Source organism: Lissotriton helveticus, chromosome 5_1, assembly GCF_964261635.1.
Source record: "Lissotriton helveticus chromosome 5_1, aLisHel1.1, whole genome shotgun sequence".
Classification (NCBI taxonomy): domain Eukaryota; kingdom Metazoa; phylum Chordata; class Amphibia; order Caudata; family Salamandridae; genus Lissotriton; species Lissotriton helveticus.
The window spans coordinates 364,754,650-364,770,654 of NC_136065.1; the positions used below are offsets into that span (position 1 = coordinate 364,754,650).

General features: G+C 44.5%; 1 protein-coding gene across 1 annotated transcript in view; it reads right to left on the reverse strand.

Annotated features, from left to right (window-relative positions):
• SLC66A1 (solute carrier family 66 member 1) overlaps window positions 1-16,005 on the reverse strand; it is a 98,813-nt gene that overhangs the window by 35,700 nt on the left and 47,108 nt on the right. The gene's annotated exons all lie outside the window — the stretch shown is intronic.

The window sequence follows — 16,005 nt, forward strand, 5'->3', positions numbered from 1 at the left end:
TTTCGGATCAAATTCTTAGCGGTTTGTTGCAGAGAAATTTCACTGAAACAAAGTATACATACAATGGTCTAGCAGGTCTTACCAACTATACCACCACTGTTTAAATCCAGGGTGAAGTGAAAAAAGTGAGGTATAGAAAACACACACACACACAGGGCAAGAGCTTTGTTTTGCAGATCACAAACATCACCCATTGGAAAGGGAGCAGCAAATTCAAGTTTCTGGGCCATCAAGTGTTAGTTTTCCCACAAGAGCATGTGCCACGGAGCCATGAAAGGACTGCAGGAATTAAACTTGCGTGAATGAGAACGTGTATGAAAAATGCAGAGCAGCTCTTGGTAGGGGGAGGGGAGAGCACACTGCTGCTGCAGCTTTGACCAAAAGGAAGACAGCGAGATTTCAAAACAAGAGACTGACGGCAGCACAGCGAAGAGAAGGGAGGGGGTGGGGGAGGGCATACGCTGCTCACAGAAAGAAACAAGAAAGAATACAAAACGTCAGCCGGAGTAGATACTGGGGGATGGGTGGAGAGGGAGATAGCAAATCCACAAACCTAAATTAAAGTACAAAATAAGAAAATCGGATTATACTCCTGGGCCCCAGCCGCCTCCTCTGTGATCCTCTACGATGCCACCAGTAACAACATGGCGGCAACAACAACAACGCCAGCGGTAATTCAATGCACCGGCACACACAGTTGGGATGGTGGTGACGTAAACACGATGGATGTGATAGGGACAAGAAATTTAAAATAAATTGTAACCTTTGTTCGGACATGAACGTACCCCGCAGTATGAGCAGGGTGAGAAGTGATTGAGAATACAGGGTGGACAGCAGCTTTTGTGCTTCGCCCCCTGCCAGCGACAGTCCACAGTAGCCCTCAAAACAGCATCAGCAAACAAGCCTTGCGGACTGGTGCCATCGTGGCCGTCGTGATGGACATTGATAATTTGCATGTGCCTACAGAATGACGGGCGCTCCTGTTCTTTTTGGGGTATTCACGTGACCGGTGTGCCGTGTGGGTGGTGCAGAATGGATTTTAAAATGTGTTTTAGAGGTAGACTCTGAAGCGTGCGAACGCCCGCCTCCTCCTGCACTACTCAATTGCAGATACTGTGAGAGTGACAAGGGTAAGCATGCAGGAGGACGCTGCTCTAGGCACCGCTTCAACATGGCTGAAACACTAAGCGCCAGCACAGTGCATAAACGACGCAAAAGAAAAGCTTGTGCTCTGAAACGTAGTAAATGGCCACAAGTGAACTGATCCGTGTAACAGGGACAGTCTACAGGGTGGGAACAAAACAATCAAATGCGGGACAAATGTTAAGTATGTACCAAAGAAACCAAAGGAATTTTGAAAGGCAGACCAAGGAACCAAAGTAAAGTGATGGGCGAGGTTAAAGCCCCCAGAGTAGATAGTGTATCTTGAGAGACAACACATGCGCGCTGCCTAGGCTCAACTTAATAATGAACTGTGCTGTTATTTCAAAATAGATCAGAATTAATTCAAATGAAGCACATTTTTTTGTCATTCTGAATTGTGGTAGCAACAAATATTTGAATATGATCATAACACATCAATACACTAGGTGAGGACATTTGCACATATCATTTGTGTGCAGTAAAACCGTATTTTGGTGCAAATGTAATGGTCATTTCAACCGAAATGTGTTGTCTGTAATGGCAGTGTGTTACCACACCATGCATACTCCACACTGCACCACTTTACTCCACTTTATGCCCTGCCACTCTATGCCTTTTGCTACTCCATCTTACAACATCACTCCACTCTACTCTACAACACGCCACTCGAGTCGACTCCACACCACTCCATGACAACACTCTACTCTATTCCCAGCCACTCTACACCACTTACCCGACTCAACTCTACTGCAATCCAATCTACTCCACTCCCTTCCAGTCTATCCCACCCCGTTCCAATCTAACCCAACCTACCCACCCCACTTTGCTACAATCTCCCCAATCTACTTCATTTCAGTCCAGGCTATCCCACTCCACTCCAATGTCCCCAACCTACTGCACCCCACTTCGCTACAATTCCACTCCACCCAAGCTACCCCACTGCACTCCAGTCCAGCCTATCCGACTCCACTCCAATCAACCTCACCCCACTTCAATCTACCCCAGTCTACCCCACACCACTCCAATCTACCCCAATCCACTCCACTACGATCCAATCTACCCCACTCCAATCTACCAGACTCCAGTCTACCAGACTCTACTCCAATCTACTCCACTCCAAGTTACTCCATGCTAACCAATCTAACCCACTCACCTCCACTTCAATCTATCCCACTAAACCCCAATTTACCAAACTCTACTCAAATGTACCCCCACACCAATCCACCCATCCCACTCTACCCCATCCCACTCCAATCTACCCCATCCCACTCCACCACAATCTACCACACTCCACCCAAATCTACCACACTCCACCCAAATCTACCCTACTACACTCAAATCGACTTCACTCCGATCTACTTCACTACACTCAATCTAACCGACTCAATCCCACCCACTCAAATATATATATATATCCCACTCTGCCCCATCTACCACACTCTACTCCAATCTACCCCAGTCACCCCACTCCACTGTACCTTAATACAACCCACTCTAATCCAATATATCAAACTCCACTCCAATCTACCCCACTCCACCCCAGTCCAATTGATCCCACTCCATTTCAATCTACCCCACTCTAATCTACCACAATTTGCCCCTCTCCAAATCCAAGCTCCCATACTCTACCCCACTCCAATCTACCACATGGATATGCCACTCCGGAGAAAATCACTTCCTTCACTTTAGGGTCTATCTCCCACTTGTGGTCCTAGAGTAGGAGGAGACAGAAAGCATCCGCCCATTGAGGGTGTCTGCTAGTGGTGTCTGCTAGGTGAGCTGCTAAGAGCTAGATTCCACAGAAAAATTGCCTTCAAACAAAGCATCCATGACCCATGCTGCCCTGCCAGTTGATAAAGTGGATGGTGGTGCTACTGTCTGACAAAAGCTGGATGGTGCTTCCTGGGGTGGAATAGAGAAATGCATTCATTGCAAGATGGACCATGCTCAAGAACATTTACGTGCAGACACTTTTTTGATGCTAATCAAAGGACCCGTCGTGTCAGGTCACTCTGACGGGCATCCCAGCCCAGTGAAGAGGCAACCGTTTATGGAGGCCTGAAAGGGCAGCCCAAACAAGCGTTGTAGAGGTCCATCCGCAAGTGCAGATTCAGATGAAAAGGGTAGGGAAGAGATCTTTTTCTGAGTCATGACATGAGACTCTCCTGATTCCTTAGCCACTATGACCTCAGGAACCACTGAAAAGTGCTCATCCACAATCTGGCTTGTGGCACTGTATGTACACCTTGGTCGTAGGGAGTCATTAGTCTGTGAGCCTCGGATGACTCCAAGCCTAGAGCTTCCCTGGGGCCCCTCATGCCACCCATTTCGCTCACTGTCACTCTCCCAGCAATTAGAGGACACAGTGCCCCGTTTATGGCCCAAAATTTGAGCATTGTTCACCTGGTGATTCAGGCAAGAGTTACTATGCCCGTGACCCCCAAAAAGTTATATCCTACATTACAGGTGGTAAGGTGAGAGGACGTGCAATTCAGTACAAAGGTGCATAAATAGCCTGCAGGAGCAGCTCCACCGTAGTTCAGAATCCCAACAAAATCCACCAGACCCTCCACCCTCAATCAATCACCAAACCCCGGCTCTATGTTGGGAGTTGACCCTCTCCCCAACCATGTGGCTTTGTTTTAGATAATCAAGTTGGGGGGACAGCAGAACATAGCAATGTCCTTAAGGGGTGGACCAATATTTTCACCTTCTGGTTTAGGAGGTCTCCCAACCCCTACGCTCACTCACCGTTATCAAAGCCAACAAGTCCTCAAAGGAAAAACAGTAGGGTCCTCAAGTGCCCCCAGAAGGGACACCTAACCAGAGCCTCAGGCTATCCCACCTCCTGGGTATGAATCGCTTTCTCAGGGCATCAAAGGCGCCGCAAGTCAAAAGCGAAAAGTTCTCCCCACAGCTGCTCACTGCCTGAGCCTTACCTTAGGCTCAATAGGACAGCAGGATAAGGGTGCTTCCTTGCCTAATTTCGTGGTTCCAGGGTGTAGATTCTGCCAGTGGCACACCCCGCACTAACAGTCCCATCTCCACACATGAGGCAGTCTAGTACCAAATGCACCTGAACAGAGAATCAGTTCGCTTGGACTCTTCAGCCGGTCATGCATGTCACCTTCTTCATGTGAAGTCAGGGCAGCATTGCACCTGTACCAGCCACCATCGTAGGAACCAGGAGAGCTCTGCAATCCATTCCACTCGGTCTCTAACTTTGTTCCAGGCACCAAAAAGTCACCTGGACCCAGGCACTTTTTCCTTCAAATTCCCTGCTTGGTCAGCAGAGTCCCCATGGTGTCCAGGAGGAACCGATGGATGGGGATGGCAGCAAGCCGGGTAGGAACAGTGGAGTTCACGTCCTATTTCATGAACTGCTAGCCATACCCATTTATTTTGTTCCTTAAATCATAAAAAGATTGCCACTAAATTAGACAATCCACTTGATGCAGTACCCAGAAAGAATAAACCACAGGCAGGATGCCCTTAGATCAGAAAGATTAGTTTATAGAGAAAATTAAAGATACAGATAATGAGGTCATGGACAACCTCACATTACTGGCAGAAACATAGTTAATTAGGGACTTTAAGTATTCCATTATTTTCTTAGGATTGTACCCTGCTAGCAGGTAGTTCTCCAGACATAAAACTCGGCTGCATTGTAACTAACAGCGATGTGCTTGAGGGGTCCAAGATAAAATGTCCTGAATGACTGTTTGTACATAATGGTTGAAGTCTCAACAGTTTGGTTTCAAAATGGATCCAAGAATGAGGGCACCCCCATGTCTCACTTTTTAGAAGCAACAATGCCCAGAAATTGTACCAAGGGGAAAATGATGTCCTCCTCCTTCAGACATCATGTTGCTTTTCTAGAATGTGTATGTGCAACCAAATGTAGGTACGGTGAATGAGGCAGGGAGTGGGGCGCAGCTGAACATACACATCATCAGGATTTATGTACAGCATCTCTTATTGGAGATGCACCTGGTACAATAGAAATGTCTGTTAAGCACTCAGTTGCTTCTTGGAACTAGATTTGTGCTATATCAAAAAGCCTGAATACATTTATGGAAAAAAACACTTGCTAGAAGACAGGGGCGAGCAAATCACCAACCCTGAGAGACTATGACAACAATTCAATCTACACAAACAAAGATTTGCTTTTCACAGGGCTTTCATTTGCATCAAACCATTTTAAAAATAATACATTTATCAGCTCATTTAAAGCTAAAACTCTGGTTACATCCCCCGGATTTAAAACAGCTGCTAGGTACAATCCTTTCCAATGCCAATCAAGTTTTGAGTTTTAAAACTCCCAAAACTTCTTTTTTATCACAAAGGACTGATGGGAAGCTGTGCTGAAGTTTCATATCCCCTTTATAAGAAAAAGGAAGTACAGATGGAGCGGCAGAACGACTATGTGAACAAGAACATTGATGTGAGACTACAGAGGTTGTATTAAAGAGACTCTATGAAGGGACACAGAGGCAGGTGCTATGAGGGCGAAATGGAAGAGTCAGTATGAGGGAGGAGAAGGAAGGGGCCAATAATGAGGGCAAATGAGGGAAGCATGAGAGGTGGGAAATGGCAGGAATGGTATGAAAGGGGAGTAAGAGGGGAGGCATAAAAGTAGTAAACAGTAGTCGTAGTATGAATGTAAAGCACATCAGAACCATGTGTACAGAAATACTGTTACACCTTGTAAAAATTGTTTTTGCTGAAACCGATAAGAGAGTCATGTACAGGAATATTTTATACAGTAATGCTGCTATTCGCTATGTATCACAAATGCTTTCAAAATGTAACTGTGAAGCGCTCTGATACCCAAGGGTCAAGTCCACGGTATATAAAACTCTATAAATAAAAGAAAAAATAATAAAGGTATCCGACTGGAAGAGATGGAGAACAGAGCATAATAAGGGCGAGGAGAGTGGAAGGTAAAGAGTGGTAAGAGGCTATGAAAGGGGAGAAAGAGGAGCCAGAATATGGGGGGAGGGTGGCTGCTGGTGTCATGTCATGAACCCCAGATTGGTAGATGCCTGCAATTGTGGAACATCACATGTCCTAAAACGCATTTCAAGTATCTGAGGCGAAAGCAGCAAATGAATGTGCCCAGCCACAGTCATGAGCACAGAATTAAATAGCCACAGGAACAAACATGCTCAGACTCCAGCAAGAAAAGGCTCACAGGCCCCTATATGGTAAAATGCTGTGTGCCTGTATAGTATTTTATCATGCAATTAGAAAGTTTAGTACTAAACAAAATTAATCAGTACATATGAACTGACAAAAGAAAGGTTTTTTTAAGTGATCGCTCCAAGTTTGACATTCAGACAGTGAAGGAAGAGAGTTTCAGGCAGGCATCCTGGCTAAAGGGGAGTCACAAACTGTTGTTGAGCAAGCAGCCATGCCAGGGTCTCGAGGATGCTTGCTGGAAATCAATGTTGGAACTTGGCCAAAGAAAGTCGCGGTCCATTGTCATGGGCAGACAAGGCAAGGCCAAGTTTATCATCCAGACATTTTGAAAAGGGACCGTCTTAGGGTTCGAGGAGCCCGTGAAGTGACGCAATAGATGATGGGAAATGATCCCTTCTTGAGGCACTTACGTGAGGTCTTGCTACTGACTCCTGGCCATTCTGCAGCGTGAGCACCAGCTAACTGTATTCATGATTTTTTCTGACCATTGGCCAAGTGAGTGGAGAGTCAGGGTACATAGAGATGTCCATGCACTGTATGGGTGATAAGCATAACTTAAAAAAGTGTAATTGGAGAAAGAGGTGTGAAGTGGGTCTTACACGTAGATAGATGCAAGTTGGCAAATTGCATGAATACATAGTTTCAATGTAATTGTTACAATAACCGTTGGGATAGAGATACTCCTTATACGATACAAAGTGACCAAACATCAATGCCGTCTCTACGCATGGTCATGCTGGGCAGTTGCCCAGGGGGCCCATGTAGACCAGAATTTAACAAGAATTTTCAGTTAAACATTTTTATTCCTGTGAGTGGTTGTGTAGGCAGGGCCCAGTGCACAAACAGTCTTAATTATTTTTACTACCTTGGTTATAAACGCATGCAAGCACCCAGATACCAGTGATACTCCAGTACTGGAAATGGCGTTATACAGATAAGCAATACTACTCTAGTATATCCTGCACCTCTGTGGTTTTATGCACACAGTTCAAGATCATTAGTTTCACTCAATGCAGGTGCTTGATATGAAATCATTTATTAGACACTGCCCTTTAGTGCTAAAATGGTTCAGGTTTAGGTCGCAATCTGTGTTGGAATACATTCACATGTGACTACACGAGTTCCATCCCGGGGCAGGTTAAGGGGGTGGTGCCTTGGAGTTTGATTTCCCATGAAAGGACATGTGCCTTTTATGCTTGTAACACGGATTTTGTTTTTACATTTGAGTTCAAACTGCTGAGATTTCGAATCTCTGGACAGTGAATGGCAGCTAAACAGCTTTCACTGCTTGTGCCTTTCCCATAACATGTAAGGTGGATGATTGGAATATGTGAATGCGTAAGCCCAATGTAAGAATGCACAGATTACAAGTGGAGTAAAAGTCAGCTACTCTATGAGGCAACAAGGAGGCTTCTTTCTTAAACTCACATGTGGTACCTACACCCTTCCACAGTGGCTGAATAGCAGCCATGTTGGTCGATGGGAGATGTCTCTAGTGTGGCAATGTCAAATGCAACACTTTTGACATGTAAATGCTAATCTAACATTAGGTTATGCCCCGTGAATGGAAGGTCCAGCTGTATAACGTTTAGATTTAACACTTATAAACTGGACTCACTTACATGTTTGTAATGGTGACTTGGGTAGAATGGCGTGTTAATATTAAAAACTAGAGCACTAGCACACGTTAATAAACGCCTGTAGTGCTTAAAAGTTGATTTTTTTTAACTCCCATTCCTGCAACATACAGCTAATTGTTGAAAACAAATATCCAGTCAGCACCCCCATCACCCCATCACGACCCTTCTCCCATATTCCCTCCCTCTAGACCTCTGCGCTGCCTGTTTCCTGACCACCACTGAACTGTCCCTTCAATCCCAGGCGCCCCCCCTTTACATAGTCCAGTCTGGTTAGGCCACATTCCCACATCTTCTTTCTCATATCCCTCCTCAAGGTGCTGGAGTTCTTGCCACCTTCAGTCTGTCAGAAATCGAGGTGGTCAGGAGTGTCTAAAGTTGTGCTCTTTCAGGCTTGCTCACAATTTTCTAAAAGATTCGGCTTCTGTGATGGTTCAGTGCTACACCAAAGTTCAACATCATCCCCTTGTAGAAGCAGGTACTGTGGCAGCAGAGAATATACTTGCTACTTACAGTCCAGAAAATTATGGTGCTGCATAAAATCCACTGTATTCCAACAATGGGACTTTTTTTCTATTCCACAAATGCACGTTGTAATAAGTTTTCTTGTGCCATTCCTGCTCACTTGCACTGTTGATATGTATAGCAGGTCACTGGTACTTAGGAATAAAGAGATTCTGATTCTTTTGTGTATGGGTTATAAGGTATTGTACAATTAAGGCCTTTGCTCAGTGTCGGTCCTTGTATTCTCTAATTTGTATAAAGGTGGAGGTCTTTTCTTTGTGCAGAACTAACTTTGGAATTTTTGTTATTCTACAAATTGTATTTCAGGCGGACTGAAAAGTTTTAATATGTTATATTCAGATACCCCCACCTGATCTACCTTCTTCAGGAGCACCTATCGTTACAACTCAATTGAGTTGTAACGATAGGCTCTCTTGAAGAAGGTAGATATAGACTACAAATACCACCAAAACATACGTTGATTGGTTGTGTAAGATCCCAGCCCACAACACAACAACAGCTGAAGTTGAAGTTTTTTTCCCGTTGTCATTGTTAGTGTATGTGAATAGTGATTGGGATAGGTATGAATGCTGTAAGTGCGTAAAATTATGTTTTTGTGTCAAAGGAGAGAGTGGGAATGTGTGCTTAGGGGTACGACATCAGTATATCTGCAAGGAATTTCTTCTGTAAAATTTGTTTTAAATTCAACACTTCAAAGGCTTTTGTTTGGCAAACTATGGGGGTCATTAGGATGGCGGACGTATTTGCGTCCGTCCGCCACCCCTGAGTTTGAGGGACCGTCCGCATGGGCAGCGGCGGTCCCTCCATAGCAATTAGGATGTGACCGCCACCCTGGCGGTCACATCCTGTATGTTTTACATTGCGGCGGATGCTGCTTGAAGCAGCATCCGCCGCAATGCAAAAAACGAAAGGTGTGCATTTGCATGCACAAAGCGGCAGGCACCGCGCGGTGCCTGCCGCTTCGTGCACGCAAGGGCAGGGGGGTACCATAGGTACCCCCCATGTGCACCCCCCACGCAACCTTCACCCAGGGGGCCCGCAACGGGCCCCCAAAGTGACTGTCCGTATGCTTTTCCACGGCGGAAAAGCCGCCGCGGAAAAGCATGACTCACCCTGCATCCTAATATGGCTGGCGGTGTCTGACAGACACCGCCAGCCATGTTATTGCTTTTCCGCCGTGGTCGCCTTCCGACCACGGCGGAAAAGCAGCGGACGGACTGGGAGACCCACCAGCCATCCTGATTTGGCGGTGGGTCTTTCAGGCCTCCTCGGCGGATTTCCCGCATACTCCGGGCCGGCGGTGGCTTCCGCCGGCCCGGAGTATGCGGGAAATCCGCCATCCTAATGACCCCCTATGTGTTTTTAAATACAGATTGATGTACATAACTAACTGAGCTTGTACTAAATGCTGTAGAAGAATTTTGCATTGTGTATAAATCAATATTGGCGGTGACCATATTATGTACAGTATACATATAAGAAAAACCAGTAAAAAAAGGATTACTGAAATAAAGAAACAAGTGAATGTAATTGTTACAATGAGTATAATATGAATGTATTCAGGTTTATTTATGTGGTTTGTCTTTTGAGCTCGATTTAGCCACCTGTGAAGTAATACAGGTCTAGTGGGATCCAACAAGCACTATATTTGGTTTGATTTCCCCCCCCCCCCACTTTGTCCCAGATCTAAAACAGTATCTATAGGGGGTACCCTTTTTGCCTAGTGTCTAAATAACTGCATTGACAATGTCCAGTGGAGCCATCATACTCCTACCAGGTCAGGGAACATCTTGGAGCTCCTCTGGATGTCTGAACTGTGGGTGCACTACAGTGTGGTTTTACACTGGTCTGTATACCAGTAGGATGGTTATATGTACTTTGGCATCTTCTTTTAAAATGTGGGCTTCAGGTTGTGCTCGTAGCTAGTAGAGACCGATAGGTAGTAAGGAAGGGGATGAGAGCCGGCTTGCTTTTGTGCATGTTATGGTCTTGATTCTCACATTTGTTCAAATGTCAGCAGGACTATTCGGGGGAGTTAGGGAGAGAGTAGAGATCTGCTGGGATCTTCTTGTTCATGATTTCTTCCTAAATAATGGAGCACCATTACCTTTTAGATATATATTCAAGAAATGACTTGGGTGGTGCCTTCTCCATTGAGAATGTATTCACTTGACTTTGTGTGTTGGTGCTAGGAAATGGGGAGATTCTATAGTTTGTATTAAAATTGTGTCTAAAGGTTTTTTAATGTTACAAATTTGTGGTTAAACCTTTTAATGTTGCGTGTGTTCACTTGGAAACATTTCAGGAAGTGCCTTAGGTAAGAACACAGAGGTGTTTCTTTGCCCAAAATCTTGTTTTTTAGGTGGACGATATGAGATGGGCAACACCCTTCCACTGATCCAAACTTAATTGGGTCTGCTTATCTGTCGGTAGAGATTTGTGAACACAGCATCTGGAATGTACAGAAGCAAGATGGATAAATGAGTGCAAATGCTTTTTTGTTCTAAAAAGAGAACGTTTTTGCTTGAATGGACCTATGATAAAGTGGTTTACACATTCAAATCCTATTTGTGATGTTTCTGTCCCATTTTAAAAGGTGTTACTCGTGACATCCGAGAATTGGAGAGCCTTAGTGCTGTCTGTGCTCTAGTGGTATGAGAGATGTAGGCTGAAGGACTCTTGATTGTTATTCTCGTCTGCTTTGGTACTGAAGTGAGGCGCAAGGAGAGTGCTGTAGGAGTCGATCTGATTATAGTTGCTGGATGTATAAATCCCCAGATATGAAATATACTTCCATGTCTCTGGTGAAGTCCAACTCGAACATCTAAATGAAAAGAATACTAAATACTTGGCCCAAATAGTAGCTAACTGCAATCTTGAAAGTGCCCTGCCTCAAATATTCAGATGGCTTTTCCATCTTGTCGTTATTTGAGTCAAAGAAGAGAACTTTATAAACATACTGTCTCCTTTAAACCAAGGACATTTAGTATGTTGAACAGCAAAAGTATTGGTAAGATGAATGTCACCCCGTCTAGAGTCAGTCCCAAAAGCAGAAGGAGTATATCACCAATTTGACAAGCTAACTCTTTGCCACTGCACCTTGTCTATTTTTGCAGTACGACGACGAGTCCGTGGCTGCACTACTAGACTCACCGTGCTCTTTTTCTTGAATTTGCTTCAACCCCTACACTGGTATGTTCATGTCAATATCGGAGTGTCACATAAATAGGGTTTAGTGTCCATGACTAAGAAAATTAAAAAATTAAATTTCGTTCCCCCTTTTTCTTCACCCCACAGACAGATTAATTGCGCCCTGATGAGATTCCAGGAAACCACTACCTGGATTCGAAACGCGTCGGCCAGTTAGCAAGGAATAATTGTGATCCATTCCCTCATACCAGCTCTTACTGGTTGTAAAAAGAGTTATAAAGTGTATTTGCTTCTTTGCTATTTTCTTTCCCTTTTTTCGAATTTTTCTGGGTTCTAAACTCATTCTTTACACTTGTTGAAAATTCACTTTTTTACATTGTCATGCTTTAACTGTTCTGTTTGTTTGTTCTGAATTATCTTGTCATTTATGGTTGAATGTTTTTTCCTCAGTTTGCAATACATTTGTATGGCGAACAGTCCACTAATTTTGATGTAAATATGCATTGTTGATAACTGTCTTTGTGTGTCGTCTCATTCATGATTTTTGACAAACTTTGTTTAATTGAAAAAATGTATTGGTATAAATAAAAAATGCCTAGTTGATTACGACATTCAGCGTGTTCAACTTTCCCCAAGTGTGGATTTAAATGTAGGTGGAGAGGAAAATTTTTGGTGTATTTGTTCAAAGAAGGCCTAGCCTCCTCACCTGTCCTTCAGGGCCTGGCTCCCTCCTTGTGTCCCTATTTTTGCAGTATAGGCAATTTGGATTTTTATCTTAACCTGCCTTTCACCTGCTTGGGAGCATTTCCCCGACAAGCCTCATCCCAAAAGCTCCATTAATTTTGTAGTCTTCCTAGAACAACTGTCACAATTTACTTCCTGTGGGGGCAAATAACAGTGGGACATCCTCTCATTGACTACTTGCTTTGTAATCACAGAAGGGTTACTTCCAAAATCCCATAATCCCCATAACTAACTTTCAGAGTAGAGCTAGGAGTTGAGTGTGGTAAAGGAGTAGAAGGTTTCAATGTCTAGAAATTGATATATTTGGCATGTGTTACTCTCTCATTTATTTAGATAACTGCATTGGTGGTGCAAACTGTGGGGCTGGGGCCTTCTTCAAGCTTATTAAGAGTTATTGAGCTGTTGCACTCAAAAATATGGGTGTAGCAAAACTTTGGGGATGGCACGCACACCTCACAGGAGTTACCAGCAAGCTCTTGGTTGAAGCAAGGATGCAGGTTTGTCCCTTTGCTGTTCAAACCGTACATCGTTAAATTGACAGAGGCCCTAGATGAAGTAAACTGCCATCCCCCTAAATTGCGAGGTCAACGCATGACGCACGTGCTCCACGTGGATGATCTTGTAATGCTAAGCCAAACCAAAAGCGGCCTACTGTGACAAGTATCAACCCTGCACCTCTACATTTGCAAGAAAAGCCTTGAAATAAATAACTCAAAATCAAGATGGTCATCTTTGGAAACAAAAATCACAATCCAATCTGCAAGTTAGACACGCACTACAGTCAAATTTACCCAAAGACACCTCCCTATTAGTCGCCTTGCCACTAGAGGGAAGACTATTAGATGGTTACTTAACAGATGGGGTTATATCTCTGACATACAAAAAGCTGGTCAACAACACACCGGATCCCCTGATTCTCCTGAGACAGCATTGGGAGGGAGATGGGCTTGAGATAGATGAGGATTGGCAGGAGGCTCTGGCCTCTCCAAAGGAGGTGGCCATCTCTTCTAGATTACGCCTGGTACAGTTAAAGATCCTCCACAGGATATAGGTTTCCGGACCAACACTGGTTAAAATGGGTAGGATGGATGAGGGTGATTTTAGGTGCGGATGTGAACAGATTGGTTCATTTATGCACCTAATTTGGGAGGGCCCCCTCATTCGGTCCTATTGGTCAAGAGTGCTTGAATGTATGAGTCGGGTGTCGGGAGCAGCCAGGAGACAAAGAGATGCCTCTTGAATATCCGGGAGCTCACCGACCTCAAAAATAGAGATAAGATATGGGTTACGCTGGGCCAAATTATAGCTAAGCGGAACATAGCGCAGTCATGGGGGGCGAGGGAGCCACCTGGGGTGAACTCCTGGAAAAAAAGACATGGACTGGTGCATGCTCAGAGAAAAAACTGTATGTCTTTTGTGGATGTCCCAGAAAATGGTCCTCCATCTGGAACAAATGGAATAACTATCGCAGATATATCTGTGCTCCCCCACCCCTGGCACCCCCTCCCCGGACCCTGTTTCAGATGACCAGCTTACGTCATAGTCCCTGTTGTCACTCAGTGTAATTTGTATGTCTGTACCCATGTATGCTCTTCTAAGAATCGAAGCATGTATGTCCGTATTGCCAATGCCCAGTACTGTCGACTTTTTGGATGGTTAATAAAAAGAAATATAAAAAATAAGAAACAAAATCCATGGAAAGTGGAATCTTAATGGGAAGTGGCTTTTGTAGAGCGCAGAGTACAAATACCTGGGCATTTATTTATTTATTACATTTATATAGCGCATGAATTACCCCAACCGGGGTATCTTCGCGCTGTGACTGCCTTTGACAACCAGTAAGGGGAAGATCAGAACAGCGTGGTTTTAGCAGCTTTCTGAAGGCTAGGTACTTGGAGCAGAGGCGTAGGTGGATGGGCGGCTGGTTCCAATATAATGGGGCCAAATAGGAGAAGGCTTTCCCCCCCCCCAACTGAGCATGTTGTATGCGAGGTATATGAAGGAGATCATTGGACCCTGAATGAAGGGAGCTAGAAGGAATACATCTGACCAGTTGGCATTCAACTTGATAGCCAATGTACTTTGAACACCTACATGAAGTCCCTGAAAACCAAAGGCAACACCATTATGTTTAGCTTCACAACTTATCTCAGAAACTATGAGGTCCGAGCCTAAAGCCCCTACTTCAATTGTTGACAGCCAAGGTGACACCAATGCGAACCTATGGGATACAAATTCACCCTGGGTAATGAGGTCACCCTGCTAGATAAGATCATCACTCAAATTTATAAAGCAGCACTCCATCTACCAAAGAGAACGTTGCCCACACAAATAAGGCTTGAATTTAATCTCAAAGCAGACATAGGCCAGAAGCAGTTCTTTTTTAAATTTCAGTCACAGACTCAGACTTGCCCCACAAGACAGAATGAACGGCTTAGTCTGGCGAGACTTAAGCAGTTCGAGACCTGCCTCCACCTATAACTGCTACCTTCAAGACAAGCCAAGCCAAGCCAATTTTTGCTTAAAGAAGCATGGAAAACAAATCTCCCACAGTCGCCATTCAAAAAAGGTACAATAATCACTGCAAAAAAGCAGTCAAGGTTAAACGGCATGGCTGCTCTGAGCAAGTGTTCTCATGATAAGGTTCTGGCGCCGTGCTTTACTCCAAGCAAACAAGGGTATGCAGTTCCTATAAATGGAGAATGCGAGAGAGATCCTAGCAAGACAGTAGGTTGTCCTCTATGAAGTGAGGGAAAGCAGAATCCCTCCTTTCGGAATTAGGGACCTCACACACCCAGCCAGCTGGGTGTCATGCTTCATCATAGGGCATGCTCCTAGTCAGGTCGGAGCTGCAATACCGGACGGGCACCCTATGTGGGGCTCTGTGGCGGAGATCTTTTATTCCTTGCCGTTTGGTGCCATGGGAATGAGAGGCCTAAGAGTGTAGATGTGTTTATTGTAAAGGTCAATGGACCATGCAAATGAAAACAGGAAATGGAAGGTCAGGTAGAACAATTTTAATGACCCTGGCTTCCAACCTGGTTAAAAAGTGGAGTAGCGACTACATGAAGTAATGTTTTAGGATGTTGCGCTCAGTCACGTGTGGTCGACATGTTTCTTGCCTATTAGTCAGGATGATCTGGTGGCAATTCCTCAGGACCTAATGTGAGAGTATCTATCTACACTACATATGTGGTATTATGGTGTACTGACCTAGATATACTGCATGTAGCACCTAAAGGTGAAGTACCTGTAGATGTGGCGGCCAACCTAATGAGAAACAAACAGTATTGTTAAACAGTAATAGTAATCATGTCTTATGGTTATCAAAAGACCATTCGCCCCTGTAAATCACAGCATGTTAAAGCATGCAACCGTGGTGTGCCCCACATGGTGAGATAAGTGATTGTAATCTGTAGTCATACAATTCTGGTGTGCTGCGTATATTGCATGGACTATATTATCAGTGGTGATGCGTGGCCAGGTGTAGTATCCTGAATAAAAGGTAGCTGCAAAAGTACGAGCATTGGACTCACCTAAAAACTTATTGAGACTGGCCCCATCAACTTCCGGCAGGTAACAGACATGTGGAAGTGTCCTGTTT